This window comes from Capsicum annuum, chromosome 9, assembly GCF_002878395.1.
Source record: "Capsicum annuum cultivar UCD-10X-F1 chromosome 9, UCD10Xv1.1, whole genome shotgun sequence".
Lineage (NCBI taxonomy): Eukaryota > Viridiplantae > Streptophyta > Magnoliopsida > Solanales > Solanaceae > Capsicum > Capsicum annuum.
The window spans coordinates 114,926,121-114,953,553 of record NC_061119.1 but is presented as its reverse complement, the minus strand read 5'-3'; the positions used below and the strand labels follow the sequence as shown (position 1 = coordinate 114,953,553).

At 35.9% G+C, this 27,433-nt stretch overlaps 1 long non-coding RNA gene across 2 annotated transcripts; it reads right to left on the bottom strand.

The window, feature by feature from the left end:
* Positions 1–22,748: 22,748 nt before the first annotated feature.
* On the bottom strand, positions 22,749–26,703 carry LOC107842519. Of its 2 annotated transcripts, XR_007044966.1 has the most exons (3): positions 26,184–26,628; positions 25,365–25,452; positions 22,749–25,279 (listed from the first exon to the last, which is right to left on the bottom strand). It is a non-coding gene; the product is annotated as an uncharacterized LOC107842519 (long non-coding RNA). The 2 variants fall into 2 exon arrangements; XR_001665832.2 differs by having other exon boundaries at positions 22,749–25,452; positions 26,184–26,703.
* Between the last annotated feature and the right edge of the window lie 730 nt (positions 26,704–27,433).

Here is a 27,433-nt window from a genome sequence, read left to right as displayed (position 1 = left end):
TATATTTTTACTTTTGGTTTTAATACTCCATGTGATCCTCTTGCTATGCCTCTCCATATTTTTACCCCCATAGGAGATTCTTTTGTGATGGATTGAGTGTACCGATCTTATGTAGTTACCTTTATGGGTTGTGAGACTTGCGTAGAATTGATTATCCTAGATATGGTTGATTTTAATATTATCTTTGTATGGATTAGTTATCTCTCTATCATTATATTTTGGATTGTTATGCCAAGACTATGAGCTTAGCTATGTCGGGTGCACCAAGGTTAACTTGGAAATGTACTCTTAATTCAGTTTCGAAGGGAGATATATCTTTTCTACTTGCTCATCCCATTGTAGAGAGAGTGTTTGTCTTACTTGGCTTTTGTCCACGATACTAGTGTTGTCTCACTACCTTCTATGGATTCTATACTGGTTGTTCGCAAGTTTATAGATGTGTTTCCTACATTTTTCTAGTATGCTCCAGATTGTGATATTGATTTTGCTATTGATATGGAGCCAGGAATCAAGCCCATTTCCCTCCCTCCCTAGAGAATGACACCAATCGAGAGGAAAGAATAAAAGGAGCAATTGTAAGATTTGTTGAGTAAGGGTTTCATAAGACCTAGTGTATGTTCTTGGGGAGCTCCTGTCTTGTTCATGAAGAAGAAGGACAAATCAATGCGTATGTGTATTGATTCTAGGTATTTGAACAAAGTAACGATTAATAATAAGTATCTTCTTCCTTGCATTGATGATCTTTTTGATCAACTTTAAGGTGTTTCAGTGTTTTCCAAGACAAATTTTAGATTTGGGTATCACCAATTGAATATTAGAGCTTCGAATATTCCAAAGGTTATTTTTTGGACTCGATACAGTCATTATGAGTTCTTGGTCATGTTTTTGGGTTGATCAATGCCCCTGTAATGTTCAAGGATTTGATGAATCAAGTATTCCAATTGTATCTTAATTTCTCTAAGATTTAATTTATCGATGACATCTTGGTTTATTCCCAAAATGAGGCTGATAATGTGAGATATTTGAGGATTGTAATTCAGAGGTTGCGTGATGAGAAGTTGTATGCCAAGTTCTCCAAGTGTAAGTTTTGGTTGTATTCTATCTCTTTCTTGGGTCATGTGATGACCAAGAATGGTATTACGGTCAATTTGACCAAGATAGCGGTGATTCATCATTAGGCTAGACCGACTTCTCCTATCGAGATTTGGAGTTTTGTTGGATTGAGGGATTATTATTGGTATTTCATAGAGCGTTTATTATCTATTGCAACTCTTTTGACCAAGTTGAATCAGAAAAAATATTGTATTTCAGTGGTTAGATACTTGTGATAAGAGCTTCAATAGTTCAAATTGTTGACTTCGGCCCCTAATTTGAATTTGCCCAAGGAGGGCGTGCATTTTACCGAGTTTTATGTTACTTCTGGCGTTGATTTGGGTGTGGTGGAGTTGTAGGAGGGTAAGGTGATTTCTTTTGCCTCTCTTCAATTAAAGCCTCATAAGAAGAATTACCCTACCCGTTATTTGGAGTTGGTAGTTGTAGTGTTTGTGTTGAAGTTGTGGTGATATTACTTAGATAGAGTTCCTTACAAGATTTTTGTCAATCATTTTAGCCTTCAGTACTTCGTCAATCTACAAAGATCTTAATATGAGGTAGCAACATTGACTTGAGTTTCTTAAGGATTATGATCTCACTATTATTTATCATTCGGGTAAAACTTAATCTTAGATGCCTTGAGCCGAAAGTCAATTAGTATGGGGAGTTTAGCTCATCTCTTGATCTAGGAGTGTCCTTTAGACTTGTAGGTTTAGTCTTTAGCTAACCAAATAGTTAGGTTTGATATTTTGACACTAGGATTCAGGTATTTTCTTTCCTTTTTAGTTTGAGAACTAACTAGAGTCTTAGTGGTGGTGGTTATATTGACTTGATTTGTGAAATTTGCTTTTGATATGATTTGACAATTTTTCCCTTCCACATAGTACCTACATGTTGATTTTGGAGTATGGGGATGGTTCGCACGATTTCTAATGCCTTCAGGAGGGTTTTGGGAGAGTTTGAGGCGTTTAGGGGCTTAAAAAGTTCTATGATTGATTTCAATCAACACTTGATGTTTTGGGTGCCCGATGGTGATTTGGACAATTTTATTAGATTCAAAATTTCAAATTTGGATTAGTAGTGGGGTTGGTTCCGATTTGGAACCTTTATTTATTTTTTGATCCTCCATTTGAAAACTAGTAAAATTTGCCTTAAAGGGGTCCTGGGGCTAATTTGTTGAAAATAATCTTTTTTCTTAAATCTAACATTGTCATTGAGTCTGGAATATCAAATTTAGTCTAGTAGATTAGTTTGTTTACATTCAAGGGATTTTGAATGAATCTCGAGGGGTTAATCGACGACTTTGCAAAGTTGCTGATACAACTGAGACGGTGTAGCTGGTTTAGCAGCCAAAGGACCACTTTAGTGGTAACCGCTTTAGTATATATACACCACTTAAGCAGTCAGTGGACTAGTTGCCCACCCCTAAAGCAAGCGTCATTTTAACGGTAAGGGAAAGCTTTAGCAGAGCCAGTTATGGAGGCCAGACCGATTTAGCGGTCACTGTTGCATCCAATCATACACGTAAGTGTATGTGGTTATGCAAGTAATAAATTGAAAGAGCTGAATATCGATCCCACGGGGACTTGGGGATTAGCAAACGATCGAATTCAAGTATTACTAGTGAAGTTAAATGAGTGTGGTTTATAACTACTGAGGATTTGTGTTTTGTTATGCTAAAAGTAACAATTAACAATAATGAATTTTAAAAGTGTTGGAACAATAACTAGGAAGATTCTAGGGTTAAGGCATCTTGAACATTTATGCGAAGCCATACACTTTTGTTGGTTAAGTTATCTATCTTGTTTGTTGATTCACGAAGTTAATGTCATGATTATGGTCTTCTGAACCTCTAATCTTCTATTTAAATTGGCTTACAACTACACTATTGAGCGGGAATATGGAAACTATTTCAAACACATTTATATTTCATCATGTATTTAAGCCAAACGAGGAAAATTAGGTATATTCCTATCATAACCGCAAATCTTATCTTTAATTCATCTAAAAGACAGGAAGCCATTCCTTATATTCCACATTCTAATTTAATATTACCCCTTCTGGGATCACAAATGAAATATAGATATATTTTAAAGGTCACGAATCAATAGAATAGTGGGCACAAGAACATAAGAACAATCAAATATGATAATTAACTTTAACCAACTTGATTGTACGCTAAGCAATCATGTACATTGTCTCAACCACTAGAACAGGGTATTTATCCACTCATATTCATACAAAAAATAACCATTAATGAATTTATAAGTAAACCTACAAGAAACTAGGAAGTTAAAGGAAGAAAATTCCTAATGTAGAGCCTTTGATGACCTCTCCTATCTCCAATCATGTTCTCTCCTATCTCCAATCATGTTTATTTCTAAATATGTCATGTAAATATGGATAAGTAATCTTTATATAGTCCTTTAAGTCGTCCATAATATTCCCCATATGAAATATAAGCGTTAACCACGTTGTCCTCAACTTAAACCAAGCAAAAACCCAATTCTTGGTTGTAACGACCCAAAATCACCTCCCGGGACATCACACGGTGCTTAAGGCTACAAGTATCCCAAGATAACCATTTGATCCTGCTTCTACTAATAACACTTATTTTAAGATGAAATAATTCAAACACTAGCATAGTCATATCATATGAAGGGAGATACGGAGGAAATACTCGATCCAAAAGACCACAATACTGGAATTCTCAACACAATCACAATCTGACAACTAGTCTAACAAAGCCTCTACTAATCCATGAACTAGAGAGCCGTTGGGACAGGTCCCCAACTGGCTCAAAATGAACTGAAAGTAATAACATTGTCTCTCAAATGCTAAAATGTCTGATGATAGGTCCTCGAACCATGAGGACTCACCACTATAGAAATGTAGACAGAGGTACTCAGAAGTCACTGACGAGGCTGGGATTGAGCACCTGAACCTATATTATAAGACAATGTAGCACATAGACGTATATATGGATCAACACTTGGGAATGTACTGAGTGTGTGGGGGTGCATGTATTTATATAAAGCAACATCAATACTCTTTAATCAAATTATGCAAGTAATAAGTAATGACTCATATGGCTTGAATAAGTATAAAATGTTAAACTCATGAATCATGTAGAATGGAGCATGTAACATAAATCTCGTGAGTCATCATAGTTTAAAATTGAAACATACTTGAAGGCATTTCATTCACTTTAGGAAAATATCTCATTTCAAGTTTTAGGGAAATCATTCTATCTCACTGGAAAGATACTCTAGTTTAGGGAAATAACTTGTATCAAGGGAGGTTCTCTTAACCGACTTAAACCATGCGATCTACATGGAGTACAACATTTTGTCCTCCTAAGAGAGAGACCCCATGTTGGGAAGGAGCGTCATAATCTTGCCAGGGAGTATAACCTTAATTCAATGATCACTTATCTCGGTCTCGAGCCCAATATTTTGGCCTTAGGCCCAAAATCTCAAACCTGCGGTGGAACGTAGTTCTGGGGTAAGAAACCGTAGTAACTTACCTAACTCGGTGCTAAAGACTACTCCCTTTAGTTTATCTCGGTCATCTTATGGAAATCTACTTTAAAATAATATCATGGTTCATCAAGAACCCCATAATCAAATCTGTAATCTCATGTAGTGAAGTGAATTTCAAAGCTCTATGACCATTAGGCCAAAACATTTCTCAATAATCTCAAAATACTCAAATCAGGAGTTCTTATGGCACAAAAGTTCATAAAATTACAAGTCTCAAGTAGGGCTTAATGACCCATAATTAACTCTCAAGATAAAACTCATCAAAAGCATAATAGATAGCATATATATTCATAACTTATGTAGAAATCTAGAAATTTCAGCAATTTGTCTCAAAATCTCAACATACTCATATACTTCAATATCTCAAACATTTCAACTATTAATTTCTCAAGGATTAAAATCATGAGGTATAGACCCAGCTGCAATTTCTCAAGAAAACATGTGAAAATCATGCCATTAGACCCTCAATTCATGGGAAACATCAAAACATTACAATCAATAATAATGGGTGAAAAACCCTAATTTAAATTCATGTAAAATCTCATAGATTACAGAAAATCATAGTTTAAATAAGCCTTTGGGTACAAGGATGAAAGGATTACCCTTGTTCAAAACCCCACATACCTTAGATGATGAAATTTAATGAACAAGTTTGCTTCAAACTCTTCTTCTTACTCTTGAGAGGGTTCTTGCAACCCTTGAACTTAGGGAACTTAAATCTCAACTCAATTTGTAGAATCTATGGTGAGTTCTTAGATTTCTTGGAGAAGGGTTTTAGATTTGCTCTTGAGAGAGAAACCCTAGCCTTTGGATGTTTTGGGAGATAATGAGGCTATCAGGTTCGCTTGGAATATATCTGAGGGTAAAAAGAGTGGAAAGACCAAAAAGCCCCTTGTTAAAATGAGTTAAAAATACTGAACGGGGGCTGCGACAGTCCGTCACATATTCGACGAACCGTCAAGTCGTCCGTTGTATGATGACCAGGAAAGGGACATACTACCTTGATGCGACAGTCGGATCAATGGTCCATCGTAGGTTCGATAGTCCGTCGGATCATCCATCGTATGATGGCCAGGATGATACCACACTTCCTTAGTGGCGACGGTCTCAGGGATGGTCCATCGCAGCATTGATGGTCCGTCATCCTGGCCATCGCACTTAGGCCAGGAAAGGGAGTTACTACATTGGTTGTGATGGTCCAAGCGATGGTCCGTCGTAGACTCGATGGTCCATCGGATCATTTGTCGCACCTGAGCGATTTCAACAACTCTCAGTAAAACAGCCATAACTTCTCACCCTGATGCCGGATTTGGACGAAATTGGTATCGTTGGAAAGCTAATTCAATTCTCTACATGACAAAAAGTCAAATTTAAGAAAATTATCTATGGTTTAAATACCAATCACTTAAGAAGTCTCTTCTCAATCTTTTAGGGGCAGAATTACACTTCACTTGACACGCTCTAAGGCTCGAACTACGAGGGAACTTTGCGGGGTCTTACATTGGTCCACTTTTTTAGGAGGGGACAAAGGTGCGCTGCATGGCCTATATCATGGATAAGGAGAGTGCGGTGTATGGCTATAGCATAGAATAAATAGTGTTCCCTTATCTTAGGTGGTTTATCTCATAGGCCCGTCCCATTCTATGGGGGTTGCGATGCATGACCCTCTCCACAATAGAAGACTTCATCCAATCTTTGTTTTCTTCTTCTCGTCCACTTGTTCCTTGCTTATCCATTCCTTGTGGCTTGTGTGTAGGATTCATTTAGCTTTCATAGTTTCTCCAATGGTCTCTAATAAAAAATCATGACAAATATTAGTCCATACAATAGAATAAAGCTCATCAAAGTACACTATAATAAGCATAGCTTAGGCTAGCCTAACTATTTTTCTCGTCTAAACTCTTTTTGATCATTTTGACTCTTGACTTGTTTTCAATGCACCTTAAATGCTCTATACACGCAAATTATAATTATCAGACATATACACAAATAACATTTTATACTTCAATAAACACATCAAGTTATCCTCAAAACTAAGCTAAACACGCATAGATAATGACACTTAGGTGTATAAATATACCTAAGATCAATCACCAACTGCTTAAGAGGTGACTGCTTTAGCATTTATTTAGCCGTTTAAGTGTCCAGTGTTGTGTATAAATATATTTATATATATGTATACATATATACACACACACATACACATACACACATATATATACATATATTTTCCTTTATTTTTGGACCTCCAAGCTTCAGAGAAGGCCATTTTTGAGAATATTTTCATCGATTTTCATGTGGGTAACCTCTAAACTTATAGTCACATAATTTTCATGTATTATGTCTTTTAAAACAACTTTTTGCATAAATTTTTAAATGAATTTTTGAGATTTTCCCGATAAAACTTGAGAAATAGTTTTTCTTTAATTTGGACCTTATTTTTGCGTGGATTTTCAACTGTGGGCCCCTATAACCTGAAAAATGTGTTTCTAAAAGAAAATTTTGATTTTACTACTTTTGTTTTCAAACTTATCTTTTCAAATTCATTTTATACCTAGCTTAAAGAAGGGCATGTCCTCCACCTGTTTGTGAAATTATCAATAAGAATGATCTTGTCACAAGTTTGAATTGTGTTTTGAACTAAGGAATTGGAATAAGAATGATAATTACTGATGAATGAATTTGTAATGGACTTGATGGCCATAAAATGATTTAAATTGAAACCTTGGGGTTTGATTGGATAAATGGGTTCGAGTCCCAAATGTTGCATTAACTTGATGTCCTATTTGGGACAATGGGTTTGAGTCCCAATTGATGAAATTATTGTTATGGCATATTATACACTTGTAAGTGTGGTTGGTATGATGATACCAACAGGGTTCCAAAATGTATGATGGGTTTAATAAATATTGATGCATTGTTAAATGTTTTAAATTGGGCTTAAAAGCGGAATATGTAGCCAGGTCATGAAAGTGATGGTTCGAAAGACTAACATTGGAAATTACACTAGTCGGTGCGGGTGTCTAAATGTTTGAGAGGCTCAAGTCCCCTTATAATTGATATATGAATGGGAGGTTTGAGTCCCCCATATTGTAAACATCGGTGCTTAAGTCACCTTGATTATGCCGAGAGGTTCGAGTCTCGCATAAATGCATGTACAAATATGGATATTCTCTAGTTCGTGCGGCTACACACACTGTGGCCCTTCCAGATAGGGGAGAGCTGGGCCCATATAGCCCGTGGGTGCTTTGTTATATGACAGTTATGCTACACGGCCTAGGTTAAGGTTTTTAAAGTTTATGCTAAGCCTTGTTCCCTACCCTAACATATGATATTATATATATGGTTATGATTTCATATGATATTATAATTTGGATGTTGTACTAATTTTGAACTATTGTCATGACATTATTTTATTCCTCTATCCATGACTTACATGCTAGCGCTCCAACCATTAACTGTCTTTAGAAGTTGTATCCCCACGCATACAGGGATTAGCCACATCTCAGGCTCAGTGACTTAGATTCTAGATCAACTAGAGAGTTAAATTAAAGGGGTGAGATTTCATCCTTCGAAAAACCCTATTTCACATTATGGTTTTCTCCTTATGTTTTGACTATCTCCTTGGATATTAGTTTCGTCTATTATCGAGGGAATATATCGATATTTTATTGACTTTTAATTTTATAGAGGCTTGTTGGACTACTGTGGACTTGGGTGGTTTGGTTGATTATTTCGGTGATGTATAGTTGTCTGATTACCCATGGATGGTATAGACATATGATGAATTATTATTAGTTTTATTTTATGTTATCTTTTTATATGTTTAAAATTTATTCTATACTTGAGGTTGTTGTGCTGGTTAGGTTAGATGAAAGGGGTGATCTCTAATCTACGTGGGACTTGCGGTACCCGTCACGACTATGCCCTAGTTTGGGTCATGAAAAAATTGGTATCAGAAATAGGGTTCATGTCAATTGGGTAGCCACAAATCCATGTTAAGTAGAGTCTTTTTATGGGTGTGTAGCATGCCACACTTATAAGAGAGAGGCTATGAGATATTTAGAAATGTTTCCATTTCTTGTCTTAATTTCAGGCTATAGAATCTAAGGCCTTGGATCCTTTTAATTTCTATTTGTTTGTCTTTCATATCATGTCTCCAAGAAGATATAATGTTCGTGTGAGCTATTTTGTCCCGCCTGAGGACAATGTGGATGGAGCTCATCCAACTTCTGGGGCTCAGACCCGATCAAGGGTCGCTGCATCTGACTGTTCTCATAGAGTCCAACCTATTCCTACCGATCCTACTCTTGAGGGAGATACTTATATTCAGTCTCTTCCTAGGAAGGTTACAATTACTGAGTTCTGTCGCTCTATTAACATATTAACCTAGTTGGTGGCGTCCCAGTCACAACAACCAGGTTCTACTGGTGCTGCTATGGTTTCGTCTGAGGCCACTAGAGTTGGCTAATTTGTGAGGTTGCATCCTCCGATATTTACAAGTATGAAGGTTGAGGAGGATCTTCGAAGTTTCATTGATGAGATTGAGAATATTTTCTGGGTTACGCATGCTTTAGAGGTTGAAGGTGTAAAGTTTGCTGCCTACCAATTTAAAGATGTGGCATACCAGTGGTACAAAGAATGGGAACAGTTCAGAGGCGAAGATGTTGGTTCTACCTTGAGGGATGATTTCTCTAGTGCATTTCTAGATTGCTTCTTTTCTTATGAGATGAGGGGGGTGAAAGTAGAGGAATTTGCTAAATTGAAATAAAGAAGAATGACAGTCAAGGAGTATGTTTTGAAATTTCATCAATTTTACAGGTATTTCTCTGAGTTGGTATCTAACATGAGGGCTCGAATAAGAAAGTTCTCTTCAAGGTTGTCCTGAGATTTAATTTTAGAGAGTAAGGCTACCTTGTTAAACAAGGATATAAACATTTCTTGACTTGAAGTTTATATGCAGCAGGTCAAAGAGGAGAAAAAGAAATAAAGAAATAACCTAAGATTGGTAAGAGTCAGAGTAAGAAATTCTAGTATTTAGAGTAGGGTAGAGTCCAACATAAGAGTGAAAAGTGGTCTAAGAAGAAGAGTTGGGGGAGTCCTAACTCCTATTCGATGGCTAGTGCTCCCTACTCAAAGTCGTCTGGTAACCGACGTTATCAGGGTGGTGATGCTTCTAGGGAGCAGGGTGACTAATCTCAGGCAAGTAAGGCCTAGTCAGCACCATTCTACACTCCTTACAGATTCTGTAGTTAGCATTACCATGGTCAGTGTGAGAAGAAGAGGAACTGATGTTTTATGTACGGTCAGATTGGACATATACATCGGGATTGTCCCTATAGAGTTGTTTTTGGGTCAAACAAGATTCTCATTGCGTCTTCATCATCTCCTACACCAAAGGGTGCCACTTCTGGCTCCGGCACTAGTTAGAACCATCTTTATGCTCTCATTACTCGTCAGGAGTTTGAGGTATCTCCGAATGTTTTCACTAGTATGTTGAAACTCTTTTCCTATGATGTGTACTATTTACTTAATCTGGGATCCACTCTCTCTTATGTGACGTTATTTGTGGCTGTGCATTTTGGTTTTGGTCTTGAGTATTTATCATACCCTTTTCTTTATTTCTACCCCGGTGGGAGACTCTATGGTTATCAAAAGAGTCTATAGGGGTTGTGTGGTATCTGTTGGTAGTAAATAAACTCTTGTAAACTTGATAGAGTTAGAAATGGTTGACTTTGATATTATTTTGGGGATGGACAGGCTGTACTCGTGCTATGCTTCTGTAGACTATAGGACCCGTAAGGTCATGGTTAAATTCCCTAATGAGCCAATTGTTGAATGGGTGGGAAGTTCCCTAGTGCCTAAGGGAAGTTTCATAACATATCTTAGAGCCCCGAAGCTAATTTTCAAAGGTTGTCTCTATCATTTGGTCCGAGTTAAAGATTTTAACTTAGAGGGTCCTTCCTTACATTCTGTTCTAGTGGTAAATGAGTTTTCTGAAGTTTTCCCAGATGATCTACCTGGTGTCCCTCCTGATAGGGCGATAGATTTTGGTATTGATCTTGTTCCAGACACTCATCCTATTTCTATTCTCCTGTATAAGATAGCTCTAGCTGAGTTGAAAGATCTTAAAAAGCAATTGAAAGACCTCTTAGATAATGGTTTTATCCATCCTAGTGTATCCCTGTGGGGTGCACTTGTCTTGTTTGTATGTAAGAAGGATGGTTCCCTCCGTAGGTACATTGATTACCGACAGTTGAATAAGGTGACAGTAAGGAACAAGTATCTACTTCCGAGAATTAATGATCTCTTTGATCAGCCTCAAGGTGCTAAATTCTTCAATAAGATCAATCTTTGGTCTGGGTACCATTATTTTAAAGATTAGGGAAGTGGATATCCCTAAGACCATTCCCCATGCCCCATATGGGCATTTTTAGTTCTTAGTGATGTCGTTTAGCTTGACCAATGCCCCTGCAACATTCATGAACTTGATAAATAGGGTTTTTTGTCAGTTCCTGGATTCGTTTGTGATTGTCTTCATTGATGACATCTTAGTGTGCTCTAAGAGTAAGGAGGATCATGTCGATTACCTCTGCCTGGTGTTGCATATTTTAAAATATCAGCAGTTGTATGCTAAGTTCTCTAAATATGAGTTCTGGTTTAATGTTGTGACTTATCTGGGTCATGTTGTATCTAGTGAGGGGATCATGGTGGATCCTCAAAAAGTTATGGTAGTTAAGAAGTGGCATAGACCCACGACTCCAACCGATATTCAGAGCTTTTTGGGTTTAGCTGGTTATTATAGGAGGTTCGTGGAAAGTTTTTCTTCTATTCCTACTCTATTGACCAAGTTGACTCAAAAGAAGGTGAAGTTCTTGTTGTCGGATTCTTGCGAGGGTAGCTTTGAGAAGCTAAAAGATAAGTTGACTTCAGCTCCGGTATTGACTCTACCTGAGGGTACCGAGGGTTTTGTCGTCTATTGTGATGTGTTTGGGGTTGGTTTAGGTTGTGCTCTGATGCAGCATGGCAAGGTGGTTGCTTATGCCTCTAGATAATTAAAGGTTCATGAGAATAACTATTCGACTCTTGACTTGGAACCATTAGCCATAGTGGTTGTATTGAAAATTTAGAGCCACTATCTATATGGGGTCTATGTTGATATATTTTCTGATCATAAGAGCCTGCAATATGTGTTCACTCAGAAAGAGCTAAATCTCAGGTAGATGAGGTGGCTTGAGTTATTGAAGGACTATGACATGAGTCTCTATATCACCCAGGTAAAGCTGATGTGGTTGTTGATGCTCTTAGCAGGTTGTCAATGGGTAGTTTGTCACATGTGGAGAAGGATAAATGGGAATTAGTGAAAGATATTCACCGTATGTCTAACCTTGGTGTTCGATCTGAACTACTGGTGTGGAAATGAGAGATAATTAATATGGATTTCGTTATCGGTCTTCCACGGTGCGGATGCAACGCGAAGAGAGTTAGATTTGGAGGTTGGAGATTGGGTGTTCTTGAAAGTGTCTCCCATAAAGGGAGTAATGCAGTTTGGAAAGAAGGAAAAGCTCAATCCCCGACATGTTGGTCCGTACTTGGTGTTAAGAAGGGTTGGTAATATTGCATATGAGTTGGATTTGCCCTCCAACATGAGTTCCATTCACTCGGTATTCCATGTGTCCATGTTGCGAAAATACGTGGGTGACCCTTTGTTGGTTGTTCCCTTGGAGAACATTGGTATTTTGGATATTTTTTCCTACGAGGGGGTCCCAGTGAGGATCTTGGATCGGCAAGTTCGTTGGTTACGGACGAGGTACGTAGCTTCGGCAAAGGTTTTATGGAAGAACCACAAGGTCGAAGAGGCTAATTAGGAAGCTAAAGAGTATATGAAGTCCAAGTACCCATTCTTGTTTTCTGCTTTGGAAAATCTTGTGTAAGGTATGGATTATTCTTAGCATCTTTGTTTTTTGACTTTGTTAAAGAAAAGATTGATTTCCTTGGCATCTTTGTTTTCTAACTTAGTTAAAGATAAGAGTAGAGATTTTTAGGGTTTAATCGTGCTAGTCAATGTCTTGTCCCGTCATTCGAGGATGAATATCCTAAAGGGGGAGACTGAAACACCCCAAATTTTGGTCCTTGCAAATTCCTTTAGCTTTGAACTCACTGCCCTATTGACGACTCACCATACTAGTAGTATGATATGGTTACGGGTCTAAGGACCCAAGTAGTAACCAAACTACTGCGTAATCAGCTAAGTTCTGATCTGAGTACGAGTGGATCACTATAAGTCGTAGGACCATGTTACGAGTGGTAGGGTTAAGTCGTATGATGACCAATGTCAATCCCTCTGGGTTCTGTCTTGGATACGACTAAGCCATACGAGTCGTATGGTCAGGTCACAAGTGGGGTCATGGAGTCGTAAGGTGGAAAGTGTATGGGTGTCCAACTCACTATCTTGGTGACGACTCAAGGGTACGAGTCGTATGTTGTGGTCACGAGCCAAGGGGTCGACTCGTAACCATATGCAACCTTTTTACAACTTTTAGTTGAGGGTACTCTGGATATTTTCCACTTGAAACCCTTAAGACCCCACGCCCCTAAAACATCTTTTGGATACTAATTCTAAACTTTGCAAGATTAAACATCCTCTTTACTCTCTCAAAATCCTCTCAAGTAATATTGGCTAGGGTTTCTCCAAAGTGGTCATCTCAGGGTTCAAGAGTCAAATTCTCTTCGTGAATCTTTGTAATTCAGGTATGCGACTCTTCCCTCATTGTTAGCTTACAAAAAAACATATGATTTAATAATGGTTTTCACGGTATTGTTATGGTTTTGAAACCAAGGTTGAGGGACTTGAATGTATGTTATTGAATATTGTCTTCCATGGTTTAAATTGTGATTATGCATGTTTTAATTATGGTTTTGCACATATGGGTTCATAGAAAAAGGTGATTTAATAGAGTGGTCATGATCGGACCCCAAGTTTTGATGATGTTGGCTTTGATAATGGGATGCCCTCCACCTGTTTGTGAAATTGTCAATAAGAATGATCTTGTCACAAGTTTGAATTGTGTTTTGAACTAAAGCATTGGCATAAGAATGATAATGATTGATGAATGAATTTGTAAAGGCCTTGATGCCCATAGAATGATTTAATTAAAACCTTGGGGTTTGATTGGCTAAATAGGTTCAAGTCTCAATTGTTGCATTAACTTGATATCCTATTTGGGACAATGGGTTCGAGTCCCAATTGATGAAATTGTTATTATGGCATATTATATACTTGCAAATGGGGTTGGTATGACAATACCAATGGGATTCATCAGTGTATGACGGGTTTAATAAATTTTGATGCACTGTTAAATATTTTAAATTGGGCTTAAAAACGGGATATGTAGTCGAGCCGTGAAAGTGGAGGTCTGAAGAACTAACACTGAAAACCGCACTAGTTGGTGTAGGTGTCTAAATTACTGGGAGGTTCGAGTCCCCCATATTGTATAAATCGGTCCTTAAGTCACCTTGACCATGCCGGGAGGTTCGAGTCCCCCATAAAGGCATATAAGGAAATGATTATTCTCTGGTCCGTGCGGCTACACGCACTGGGGCCCTTTCAGCTAGGGGAGAGTTGGGCCCATATAGCCCGTGGGTGCCTTGTTATATGACGGTTATGCTACACGGCCCAAGTTAAGGTTTTCAAAATTTATGCTAAGTCTTATTCCCTACCCCGACATGTGATATTATATATATGATATCATGCTTTGGATGTTGTACTAATTTTGAACTGTTATCATGGGATTATTTTATTTCTCTATCCCTAAGTTACATGATAGTGCTTCAACCGCTAATCGCATTCAGACGTTGTACCCCAGGCGATACAGGGACTGGCCATACTTCTACATCTCAGGCTCAGTAAATTAGATTCGAGATCAGCTAGCGATTCAGATTGAAGTGGTGAGCTTCCATCCTTCGGAAGACCCCATTTCACATTATGATTTTCTCCTTATGTTTTGACTATCTCCTTGGATATTGATTTTAGTTATTGTCGGGGGCATGCCTCGATATTTTATTGACTTTCGATTTTGTAGAGGCTTTGTTGGACTACTGTGGAATTGGGTGGTTTGGCTGATTATTTCGGTGATGGACAGTTGTCCGATTACCGGTGGATGGTATAGACATATGATGAATTATTATTAATTTTATTTTTACGGCACCTTGTTATATGTTCGGAATTCATTCGACTCTTGAGGTTGTTGTGCTAGTTAGGTTAGATGAAGGGGATGATCTCCGATCCACATAGGACTTCAGGTACTCATCAAGGCCAGACCCTGGTTCGGATCATGACAACATATCCTTCCTTCCCCTCTTTTCTAAACTTTGTTGGCAACATTTTCGTAACTAGAGGTGGTATTTTCCTTAAGTTGGCTTCAATAATGCATTGACAAAATTCTAACTCATCTGATACCTACTCGTGAATTTGATTAAAAGAACTTTGTTATCATGGAGTTTCTTTACCGACATGAGATGTGACAACTTTAATTCTACTTCAAACTACAAATCAAAACTTCACATGACGGTCGACTTAGATTGTAATTAACTTTGTCTGAAGTGTTCTGGGTAATATCTTGCCAATGTGTAATATCTTTTAGAATTTTTGTAGTGACGATTCCATTTTTGTATGTTCCATGTAACTTCAAAGCATTTATTTGTTTATCACGTACTGTTAGGATTTTTGTCCTGATTCTCTTATCAAATTTAAGTTTTATTTTTCTTGGAAGGAAAATAAAAGTAATATCGTAATTACTTTTAATTTCATGAAAGGAAAATATAAAACTTTTCCATATTTGGCAAACCTCTTTCTTGGAGAAAAAGTTTTAGATCTCTATAAATAGAAGACCTCTTCTCGTGATAACACAATAACATCTACAATGTAATCTTTAAAAAGTCTTTATTTAGGGGGAGATTTTCTCTCTCATTAGTTTTTATGTTTTTAATATTAAGTTTTATACATAGGTCAATTGGCCAAATAATATAATAATATTAAGCTTTTTAGTATTATTTTATGTGGCTTTAGAATTATCACCAAAATGGTTTGCAACTAATAGCTTCCGCATGACGTCCTCTCAATTTCGAACCCAACACCTAGTTCACTTTATAACGCTCATGGTATTGAATATTGTTGGTATATATGTATTTTATTATTAAATTAATATACACCAATAAATATGTTGCTAAGTCTTATTATTTTCTTTATATGTAATCCAAGATTTGAATTTTCAATTGAAACTTTCTTTGACCAAATCATCAGGTCAACAACTCTAAGATGATTGTAGAGTCTTGTAAATTACGAGTCCAACTCCATTTGGAGTCTATTATTTCTTGGCATTTCCTTTTATCCATATTACTAGTTTAGTATACGCGTTTCACGCGTGTATCTCATTTTAATGAAATTCAAATGTTACACTAAATCAGATAAAGGGCAGTCCGGTGCATTAACGCTACCGCTATGTGCGGTGTCCGGGGAAGGGCCCCACCACAAGAGTGTATCGTATGCAGCCTTACCTTACATTTCTGCCAGGGGCTGTTTCCAAGGCTTGAACCCGTGACCTCCTGGTCACATGGCAGCAACTTTACCACTAAATAGGATATTTATTTAAATTGATAAAGATGAGTGTAATAATTAAATTCAACATCTTTTAAATATGTAAAGATGGAGAATTTATTTAATTAAACCTAAACTTTACCAAAAAATTCTCAAAGCCGATCAACATTCATCTACCACCTATAAACTACAACAAAACAACACGATGATAAGGATATATAAAAATAATACAATTAAATCTAACTTATACAAAAAAAAATTCCTCAAAGCCGACAGACATTCATCAGCCACCTGTAAACTACAACAAAATAATTTGAAAATAGCAATATCAAAACAATACATCTAGACTTAACAAAAAAAATTCTCAAACCAGAGATATCAAAACAATACAATTAAATCTAATCTTTACTTTAAAAAAAATATTCAATGTCACTTGACATTTACCTTCTACCTGTAAAATATAACAAAACAATACGATAAAATAAATTTCAAAATAATACAATTAAACCTAACCTTTACACACAAAAATTTCTCAAAGTTGATCAACATTCATCTACGACCTGTAAACTATCACAAAATAATACAGTAATAGAGATATTAAAATAATATAGTTAAACCCAACCTTTACCCCAAAAAAAATCTTCAAAGTCGATCGACATTCATCTACTATCTGTAAATTAAAATAAAATAATACGATAATAAAGATATCAAAATAATACAATTAAAACTACCCTTTCAATTTTTGTTGAGAGGAAATTTTGATCCTAAAGGCCGACTTGAATGAAAATAAAATAAGAAAATATAGTAAAAGTAAAAAAAGTTATATATATATACACAGATATATACACAAACGTTGAATGCAAGTTTAAAATAATTTATACACATTTTTAGACCTTCTTTTTTCAAAAATAAAGAAACTGTCCAAAAAAGGACAAATTTATTATGTTAGTGTATATGCTGAATTCTATTTCAAATTTCGCAAATTTATATTTATTTGCCAAATATAAGGTACTATATTAGGACTCTTTTAATAATGGTGATTTTTTATTTTTCCAAAAATATATATTATTTGTATTTATGTATAATTATAATTTAAAAAAATATAAAAAAGATGATTTTGTTTAAAGGAGAGTGTTTTAATGAAGGTTAAAAAGTTCGAATCACTTTTCTAAGGTTTTCACACTTTTATAATATTATATAATATTATATAGAGAGAGAAAGAGAGAGATTATATATAGATTATATATAGATTATTTTTGGTATACTTTAAAACAATTGTATTTTACGTAAGTTGTACCACAATATTAATTGCTCACGTAATTGATCATTGTAGATTTTTCAACTAATTGACTTTATTTTAAAGATTTAGTTAAGGTAATATTTTCATTAATTTAAAAGTCTAAAATTTAAGGTATATAAATCCAAAAAGGAAAGGTTTAATAACTAAATTTAAATGAATTTTAAGTTTTAAATATTAGAAAAATAATGAAAAGACAGTTTTATCTATTGTAGAGTCTTTTAATGAAGGGCAAAAAGTTCAAATCACTTTTCTAAGGGTCTTCACACTTTTAATATATTATATAGATATAGATTATAGATTATAGATATTATGTTGTGATTTTTAGCTTCAAGTGATAACTAATTATTTTTTTCATTATTAAAATTTTTTAAGATAATATTATTTACTTACTACTTTATATTGATTTATTATTTGTGTGTTTCCTTTGAAGTAGGCTAATGTTCTCACATTTTGGCAATTAATTTATGATTTATTCAGCTCGTAAAGATAAATTTTCTTTGATAAAAGGCTCTAGCAAATTCAAATTTTAGCTAATTATAACTAGATTAATTATAGTAAAATATCTTTTTTTTTTTTTTAGTAAGAACGTATTTGACCTCAATCGTTGATTTCCAAACTCGAATTCCTTAGATAAATGTTTACGCACTAAAATCTATTTCTTTTCCTTAAAATCAAACAGTCCAAACATTTTACTATATTCTATATTTTTCAACATGTGTTTCAAGTTTTCGAATTTTTTTTAAGTTTCCAAAACACAAATTGTACATGTGTCCTTACACTCGTATATAAGGTATATTTTATTACTATTATCATTATTTTATTATATTAAGTATTATTATTTTTACAAATACTATAATTATCAAATTATTATTATTTATCCATTTTATCAACTCTATCACATTTATACACTTCACTATTACATTTTATTTTTCACTTAGTTTCAATTTAATGGAGTTATAGAAATTAAAAGAATTTTCACTACTTTTCCATATACACTCTTAAATATACAATATACATACATTCATGTTTATAATATATAAATCCTCACATACTTTTGAGACTACATTTTCTTCACTTTAGAGTTATTTTATTCACGTGGTTAATATCATGCACTTTTTAAACATATTTTCTTATAAAATCATAAGACTTTATATTTTCTAACATATGTATTATAACTATTCTTTTTTTTCCCCATATTTTTGAAAGCATAAATATATATTTTGCGAAAATTTTATTACTTCCTTGTATATGATAGCATTACATCTATATACCTTGGGTTTCTTATCACTTTTTTAGAAAATCTAAAAGCAAATATTTTTCCAATTGTTTTATTACAAAAACTAAGTTTTAATGATTATCTTCGGATGGGCTGTGATGGCTGCTTAACACCTTCTCCTCGAGCAACCAAAATCCTTTTCCAGAATTTCAAAGTTTTCAAATACCAAAAGTAGAGTTTTACAAAAAATAGTTTTTCTAATTTTTCCTAAAAGTTCGGTTGTGACACTAAATGAATTTTCAAAGTCAAAGAGTCATAACCATTTATGTTGTATATTGTTTTGACCGATTCGAAATAGGATGCAACACTCTTGACGTACGTATAAATATAATTGTTCTAAATTCATAGTAAACAGTTTGGAATCCACTGTGGGGCCAAAGCAACTGAGTTGGCTTAATCTCTCTTAGTCTTTGTTAATTTGTTTGTTTTATGTTTCAGTAAATCTATGCTAGGATAATTGCCAATAATGGAGAGCATACTAATGGGGTACTTTCAGCACACAATGTAGCAAGATAGAGAAAGCTGATGAAAAAGGTGGAAGCCTAGGATAGGCGAATGAATGAGTTTCAGTATGGTCTGACCCAAGGAACTTTGATTTCCTCCAAAAAAAAAATGAGAAGGCGATGATGATGAGAAGTTCAATGGAAGGTCTAACAGACACAATCCTAGAAAGTCAAGGGGTGAGCTGGAAGCCTCAACCTTTATGCTGGAGTCTGTGATATAAATACTAAGGGAAGAGATGAAGGTGCGGAATATAGAGCTTTACAATTGTAAGGATCGTTATTTTGTTAGTTCCTCCCATAGCCAATGGTCCAAACTTGAAAATCTATGCGAAGGTGCCTTGCAAGTCTAGTGTGGTGACAAGGCCCATACCCATAAGATTCAAAATGCAAGACATCACCAAATATGATGGGACTAGATATTCTCAAGAATATCTATTATTCTTCAGAACGGTTGTAAATGGGAACTATGTGATAATGGAGGAGATCGAGTCAATGATGGTCAAATAGCAAGCAAAAACCCATTCACGCGGGGCTCTAGTATGGTATTCTCTCCTACCTAAAAATTCTATTGAATATTTGAACATGTTGGCATATAACTTTGTTAGGGCTCATGCAGGAGCTACGAAAGTGTGACGCCATAGAGAGGACTTATTTAAAATAAAATAGAAAGAAATAGAATTACTTTTGGAGTCCGTTGATAGGTCTAGAAGGAGTGGATGCAGCAGCCCATTGTACCAAAAGAATACTTAGAATCCTTCATTAAAGGACTAAATCTCAAGAGCTAAGTTACTTCATCCAAACTGAAAGAAAGCCTGACAGAGTTCGAGAATATAATGTGGGTAGATGTGCATAGTCAATCCAAGTCCATATTTCGAGTTGAGGATGATTACAGGTGAGTCGAATGGAACACCCCTAGGGTGTAGAATAAATCAGTGGTTGAAAAAACTCATTGCACCAAGGGGATAAATCGTCTCAAAGCATCTCACATTGAGGGAATTTATAGGGAACACCCTAAGGACGACACACCCCTACACAATGGATCCAAGAGCGGGTTTAAGAAGGCACATCGGCCCTCACTCCATCATCTCACCATATACTAGAAAAAGGGACTTAAAGCAAAGGGGCCTTCGGGCTAGAGAAGATCCAAAACACGTGGTATACGTCATCGACAATATTCCCCTTCTTTTAGAGTATCACTTCACCATCAATTTGGGGGAACTAGTGTCGGTTATCTAAGACATCAAAAGGACAAAATTCCTGAAACCCATTTGCACCGACTTTGATCCTCAAAACTAGAATGCATGGTGCAAATTTATAGGATATAGGGGCATGACAGTGGGGATTGTTATCATCTAATAGAATCGGTGGTCGAGCTACTCAAGCATGGATACTTGAGGGCATTCTTAAGTGACTGCACCAAGGTAAACTATAGGGAAAAAGTTGAAGGGAACAAGCAGGTCGTAAGTTAGGTTTCCCTTGCAAGACGATAAGTTACTAAAACCCATACAGAACAATGGGTACGTTCTCTTTCTTTTAAATTATTCCTAACTACTTATTTTTCTCTTTTTCCATGGTATGGCAGGTTCTTGACAACAACTCTTGCTCTCGGAGGAGGGACAACCTCTTATTGGGAGTCTGAACTCAACATCCATGGCCTGGGGCGAGCAGAACCCTCAAAGGCACCAGGAGAAAGGGAACCCATCAACCGCAGAATCAAGACTGAACGCCTGAAAGGATGAGCTACACTATTTTTTCATTTGACCAAGCCTTTTGTCCCCAATGAGGGTTTTTGTAGGCATGATTTTTAATGAGGTAGCAGTAAGGACTTATGGAAGGAGATTGGGACAAAAACATTTCGAAAATTAAGTATATGATCTAACTGTCTCAAAAACACAAATTATAAACAAAAAATGTATTTCAAAATATCAAGTACTGTGAGAGAAAATCAAAAGCCAAATTCACCAAAACCTTCGGCCAGGGGGAACGAGCCACCAAAACTTAATTGCTCAATACTGCGAGAGCTTAATCGCGGTCCTCTCAACTAACGGGTCAAGATCTCTCTCAGCTACTCACACACTGTAGTGCACTCATGGGAAAAAGGCTTTATGCTAAGGATCCCCAATCCCAAAAATCAGGCCCCCCAAAACCCTAATCATCCAGGGTAAGCCACTATCTAAGAGCATCTCAAGACAACAAAAAAGAGTACTAGGGACTGCTGCAAAGATCATAGCATGTATCTTAAAATATTAGACTCAGGACAAAATATTCGGTTGAGACAATATTAACATGACACCTTACTGAAATGTCTTAACTTACACTTGACGTGGGGACTGATCATCCAAGAGCGATAATTCGAGGATGCATCTTACACACCTTCGGGGAGCTTCGAGCATGATTAACCCTCAAATCATTACAAAAATACAAATTGTCCCCCATCAAAGAGTCCTAAGTCAAAAATGACTAAAATGGAGAAATTTTCTCTCGATTTTACGTTCTATAGCTCTCTGAGATGTCTAGACTTAGTAGCACAACCATAAAAATAAATAGGGATCCATCTTCAAACTTGAGGTTCAAACAAATAGACTTAAAGTAATCTCTGATTGAATTGCGCGAGATATCTACGGCTCGACATCGAAGATAATTTTGCAAAGAAATATAAAAAATAAAAATTGATTTGTGTTGATCTTGTATCATCAATAACAATGAGTCAACACTTACTAAATTGGTCTCAAAATATACTCGAGCAGAATCAATGATGGGAAATGCTTAAGGTATGACCCTGGGGATACTCACAAAAAGGGCAATCACTTCTACATTGTGTGGAAGCCACAGACCCCAACTCGTGAATGGGCATGGGCAAGTTGAATTAACATAATCTTTGGGACCTGCAACCACCATAATCACCAAACTCGCTAATAGGGCATAAAAGGCCCAAGGGTCTAACGCACCACCTCAAGGAAGTTAAGGGAAGGGAGAGGCACGAATTGGAGAACCGCTCTAGACCTCTCTTGTCCTTGAACTCACCCATAGTTTTAACCTTACCCTTATTAATGACTTTAGTGGAACAACCCAAGGTCAACCACTGGGATCAAAGACAACGATATGGCAAAAACAATATGAGAGACCTAGTTTAAAGTCTGAATATTGGGAGCAATTAAGAAGGAGCTTTTCTTTCTCTCTCCCAATATTGAAGAAGAAAGTCTCTAAATAGAATAAAAGACCAGTCTTGAAAAACCCTTATATATACTAGAAAGCCTAATCAATGCACGAAAAGTAAAGGGTCATGCAAGGCTACCACGTGGATGATCCAGTCAATTCAAAGCGACGATACACAAAAATCAAGGCGTTAAAGCCATTCCATCTTTTGTAAATCTAGCAGTTCAAGCCTCAAAAAGAATAATTCTCTTAACTTCCTATCTTTATGTAAAGAAGAAGAAAATTGAGAAATAAGAAATCGAGTAATTTCATTAATATATTTAATATCAAATACAAAGGTTCAACCTCAAGATCTTGAGTACAAGATCTGAGACAAACAAACTAATCACATAAAATACACATAGGTAAAAGAGCCTTTATCCTACTTGAGATAGACTGACCTCTGATACTTTACCCTCAAAGAAATATATAGATACCCCCTATAAATCCAGTTGGTGTGCAAGGTCAACCATGTCCTAGGACTCGACAATCTCCCTATGCAAGTGAAAACCTGCAACTTGAGTCTCTCCCAAGATCCTTAGGCAAATCAGCTGAGTATCTCTGGGACTTCTCACGTCAAGGTGCTTATCCTTGAGCCTAATTTTCTTGAACAGGGATCAGATTTTCTCTTGAAAACACTGGATTTTATCTTGAGGTGGCCTCTGAGAACGCAAAGCTATTTATGGGAGTAGTGACTCAGCTCCAGCTAATCAGATATGTTTTCTTAGTTTAGATTTCTTCTCAAAAGCCTCTCAATGGCACTAGCTTGTTCAACATTTTCACGATTCAAGTCCTCTACCTCTTTGGACCAACAAATCACGTCCTGTTGATACATTTTTCACTCATTCAAAATTATGTCCCTTTCAAATCATAGCTCTTTGACCTTGGAGGCTCATTGAGCAAGGGCCTGCACTGGAATTGGACAATCTCCCATTGTAGAAAGAGTCTTCTCAAGGTAGGAGCACCTTGATAAGAGGTTCTCTCTCTCTTTTAAAACTCGTCAAAGACCTTTTGTAGCTAGGATATTATTCTGAATAAGATAATGTAAAAATCTCTAACAAAAAGGGAAAGAATGCATGCACGAATACTGGAAATGTCAAATTACTTTCCATGGCTGCAACATGAGCACAATCATTAATTAGGCACTCTATTGAGGCAACATCCATATTTTGATAATCTCTCACAGAGTCCACATAATTCAAAAAATTAGTCACTTCTACTGATTTTAAAGTTATGCTAACCTCATTGGCTATTCACAAAAAAGTCATTTGAAACTACGTTGAGCCCTGAGTCAAATTAGGAGAAATATTAAGGGTAATAAGAGAAATGACCAAAGTTATCAATGAATGGACTCTTGACATCGGCATACTATAGGGTGTCAAAATCAAATGAGGCATAGGAACTCCCAAAGAAGACGGAGAGGCAACAACATGCATTTCTTTAAGGGCCATGGGAGATCTCATAATATAAGGTTCCCGAAGTCCATGAGCTCTACGCCATTCCCCTGATGATTTTGCTTCACTCCAAATAAGCAACGTACCTTAAAATTAATGCTAAGAGCACTCAATTCCCAAGTTAGTGGTGATTCTCCAGTTGTCTCAGTAATTCTCCTGTTATTTCAGTATCATCTTCTGGAATTACACCCCAAAATCAAACCTACTTGTGGAGGGCCTTAATCTTTTGGTTCTCCTTCTCTTGGCAGGGTTGGGTACATCCTCAGAGGAAGGTCCGCCTAGATGAACCTTTAAGAGCATACAATACCCTATAGGGTATCCTTCCGACTAAGTTAAAGGAGACAATTCGGGATGTCAAAATCACAGGGCCAAAAGACAAGCCTACAAAGGAAAGGCATAAAAAACCAAGTGCAAACAAAAAATAACTATGATTGTGGGACAATGAGATCACAATGGTTCTTGGATTTCCAGCCAAAATGATTTGATAAATAAATCCACGAACTCTGTTCGATAGTAGATGAACTCAAAATCTTCTCAATCCACAGGCAAAATTTTCTGACTAAGTGGATGAAACACATCCTCAAGCGAGGAATCCATTAAGGAGCAGCACAAAATAAAGGATGATTAGCAGCTAAAATCAAAGAACGATGTAGAAAATAGAAGGTCGATAATCTGCATCACTTACAGTTAGAATTCTAAGTTACAAGATAAATATTCTTAGACAAATCAAGAGGATCAACACAATGAATTGATGGACAAAACTTAATATTTGTGATCATCCAAACTGCAAAGGATATTTTCTATCGCAACCAGATAGTTAAATTATCCCTCCTCGAGTGAGAAGAGAAGAATAAAGGGGAAACAAACGAGTAAGAGAAAACTCCAAATCCCTGGGCCAAGTGGATTAAGGCACACCTTGAAGGGTATTGCAGAATATAGCAGTCACTTCATCTACAGGGTCACCAAGACCCATGCTAAATGAATAGGTATAAACAAAGGTCCGATCATGCTGATATAAAGTGATGCTCTCAAAAGGATTGGGCCCTTCAACTTATAATTCATCAGCAGGCTAGCCACAACCTCTTTGAATGATAACTAAATCATTCTCTTTCACAAGGGAACCAAACTCACTTACCAACTTGTCCTCCTCTTTTGTGCCTCTGTTGCTCGAGTATTAAAAGTTCTTATAAAATGAGTAAGAATCGAAAAGGATCTCACTAATTCTCGGCTGAGAGTAATCTGACTCTTTATCCCTGCCTTAGTAATGACACCGAACTGGCGGAGTAAGGCACAAAATTATCCAAAAAGGCTTAATAAGAAGCTGTGTAGACCAAAAAAAAAAAAGAAGTCGGATGCATAAAGTGGTGGTCACACTGAGTTTGTAAAGGGAAAATCAAGTGACCAACCTTAAAAGACACCTCAAAAAGAGCGCAGGTTCTCAACCATCCATATGTCAAAGGGTTGATTTGCAATCACCGATGAACTCAAAACATACTATAAATTATAAACTTCGTTAGCCAAAGATAATATAGTATAAAGATTGTTTTCACATGGATTGATACAAATAATGATTCAATAAAACTTGCTAACTATTATTTAGGTGATTAAAACTTGATTTGATTGTGGTTTTGAACCACAATTATTGACTTAAAATGTAAATAAAGACAATTGACCACAAGCAAAGGTTACTAACAATATGAGAATTTAGGTAATAGACAACAGAGATGCAGGATGATAATTGGAATCTGACTCAGTTTTATTGTTAACATCTTAAGTCTTTTCAATTCTCACAAAATCAATAGTTAATTAGGATATTCCTAAGGCCTAGATTCTATTTGATTACCTCTACACTCAATTGAATAGACTAATTATAGCCCAGTGAAAATATGCAAGAAAATTGCTTGGGGTATAGTCTTGAGAAAGAACGTTTTTCGAATATTTTTCCTCTTGATTCAATCAATAATTTAAACAAACTCGTTCGATTACTTAGAATAAATCAAGATTCAAACCAAACAAGCTAAAATAATTTTATTCACTGGAATAATCCTCTCCCGATTAAGTAAAATAATAAACAAATTCTCAGTTTAATTTAAAATCCATGAATGAATTCAAGCATGAAAGTAAAAATTAAAATCCACAGTAATCATCCAAACTCCATTTGTTAGAACCCTATAAATAACTAAGTTGAAGAAAAAGATTTAGAAAAAATTATGATTGATCCAAACCTTCATATTTAATCTAGTTGTATATGATGTAATGAAATCCGTGGTCTAAACTCTTCTCTGCCTCTCCAAGCTCTCTCGATCAAAAGTCCATGTAAAATGTGTTTAGGATCTATTTATAACATGTCCTTACAAACCATGTATGATAATACCCTAAAAAAAAAAATTCAAAAATCAAAAAATACCATAAAATAAATAAAATCCAAAAATCAGCCCCGTAATATGTTGGATGGCCGCCAGCTGAAGCCCCAACCATCTAGTTGGTTGCATAGCATAGGAAGTAAGAAAACTAGTGTCTGCCTGCTCGAGCACTGGACTGCGCAATCATGTGCGGTCAAATTTTCAAGTGGTGTAATTGCACTTTGCTGATGCTGTCTGATTTATGATTTTTTTTTTCATTTTCGTGGTTCTTCACTTATTCTTTTAACTTTGTCATTAAAAGGGAGGGACTAGGTATAATAAGAGCCCGTTTGGCCATGAAATTTTTTATTTTATTTTTTTTAATAATTTTTTCGGAGTTAGAAATTGTGGTGTTTGATCTTGAAAATTTAAAAAATAATTTCGAAAAAATTTTCTGAAAAGGAAAAACAGGTTTTTGATGTTTTTACAATTTTCCAACTCCAATTCCAATTTTTATTATTATTACATATAACTCCAATCTTTTAAATTTTTACATAAAACTCTTTTTATAACTGTAACTAACTACCAACAAACAAATAAAAACACTTTCTCATTCATTTGCGCTTGTATTCTGTTCTCATTCATTTGCAGTGTACATAGGAGCTTATTTCCAACTGTTTGAAAATGAATACTGTTGATGGATCTAGAGTGCAATACTCAACCTTCTATGTCTTCTTTCATCTGATGTTGTTTATAGACTCTTCTGCTGGCACCCTGAAATTGCGAATCAGCTGGTTGATGTTAGCACATGATACTCCTTGCCTTTGTTAGTTTCAGTTTGTTCATGCTAGTGGATTCATCAGGGGAGACTCTAAAAGCAATGTGCTTGGCTATTTATTTTTTCTTTTATATTGAATTTCTTTATACATTAGATAGAGAGTAGTTTAAGTTGTATATTCTGGTTGATGGGGGCATCTTCAGCCGTTACGTGATCTAATTGCCACTAAAATTTGGTAGAGTTGGAAATGCTATGGAGATGATGTTTTTCATTTAAAAGAAAAGTTGTAGCTTGCATTTTGTCGATCCTAATAGGATATAGAGATTCTGAAGTTCATTTATTTTGGATGTAGATT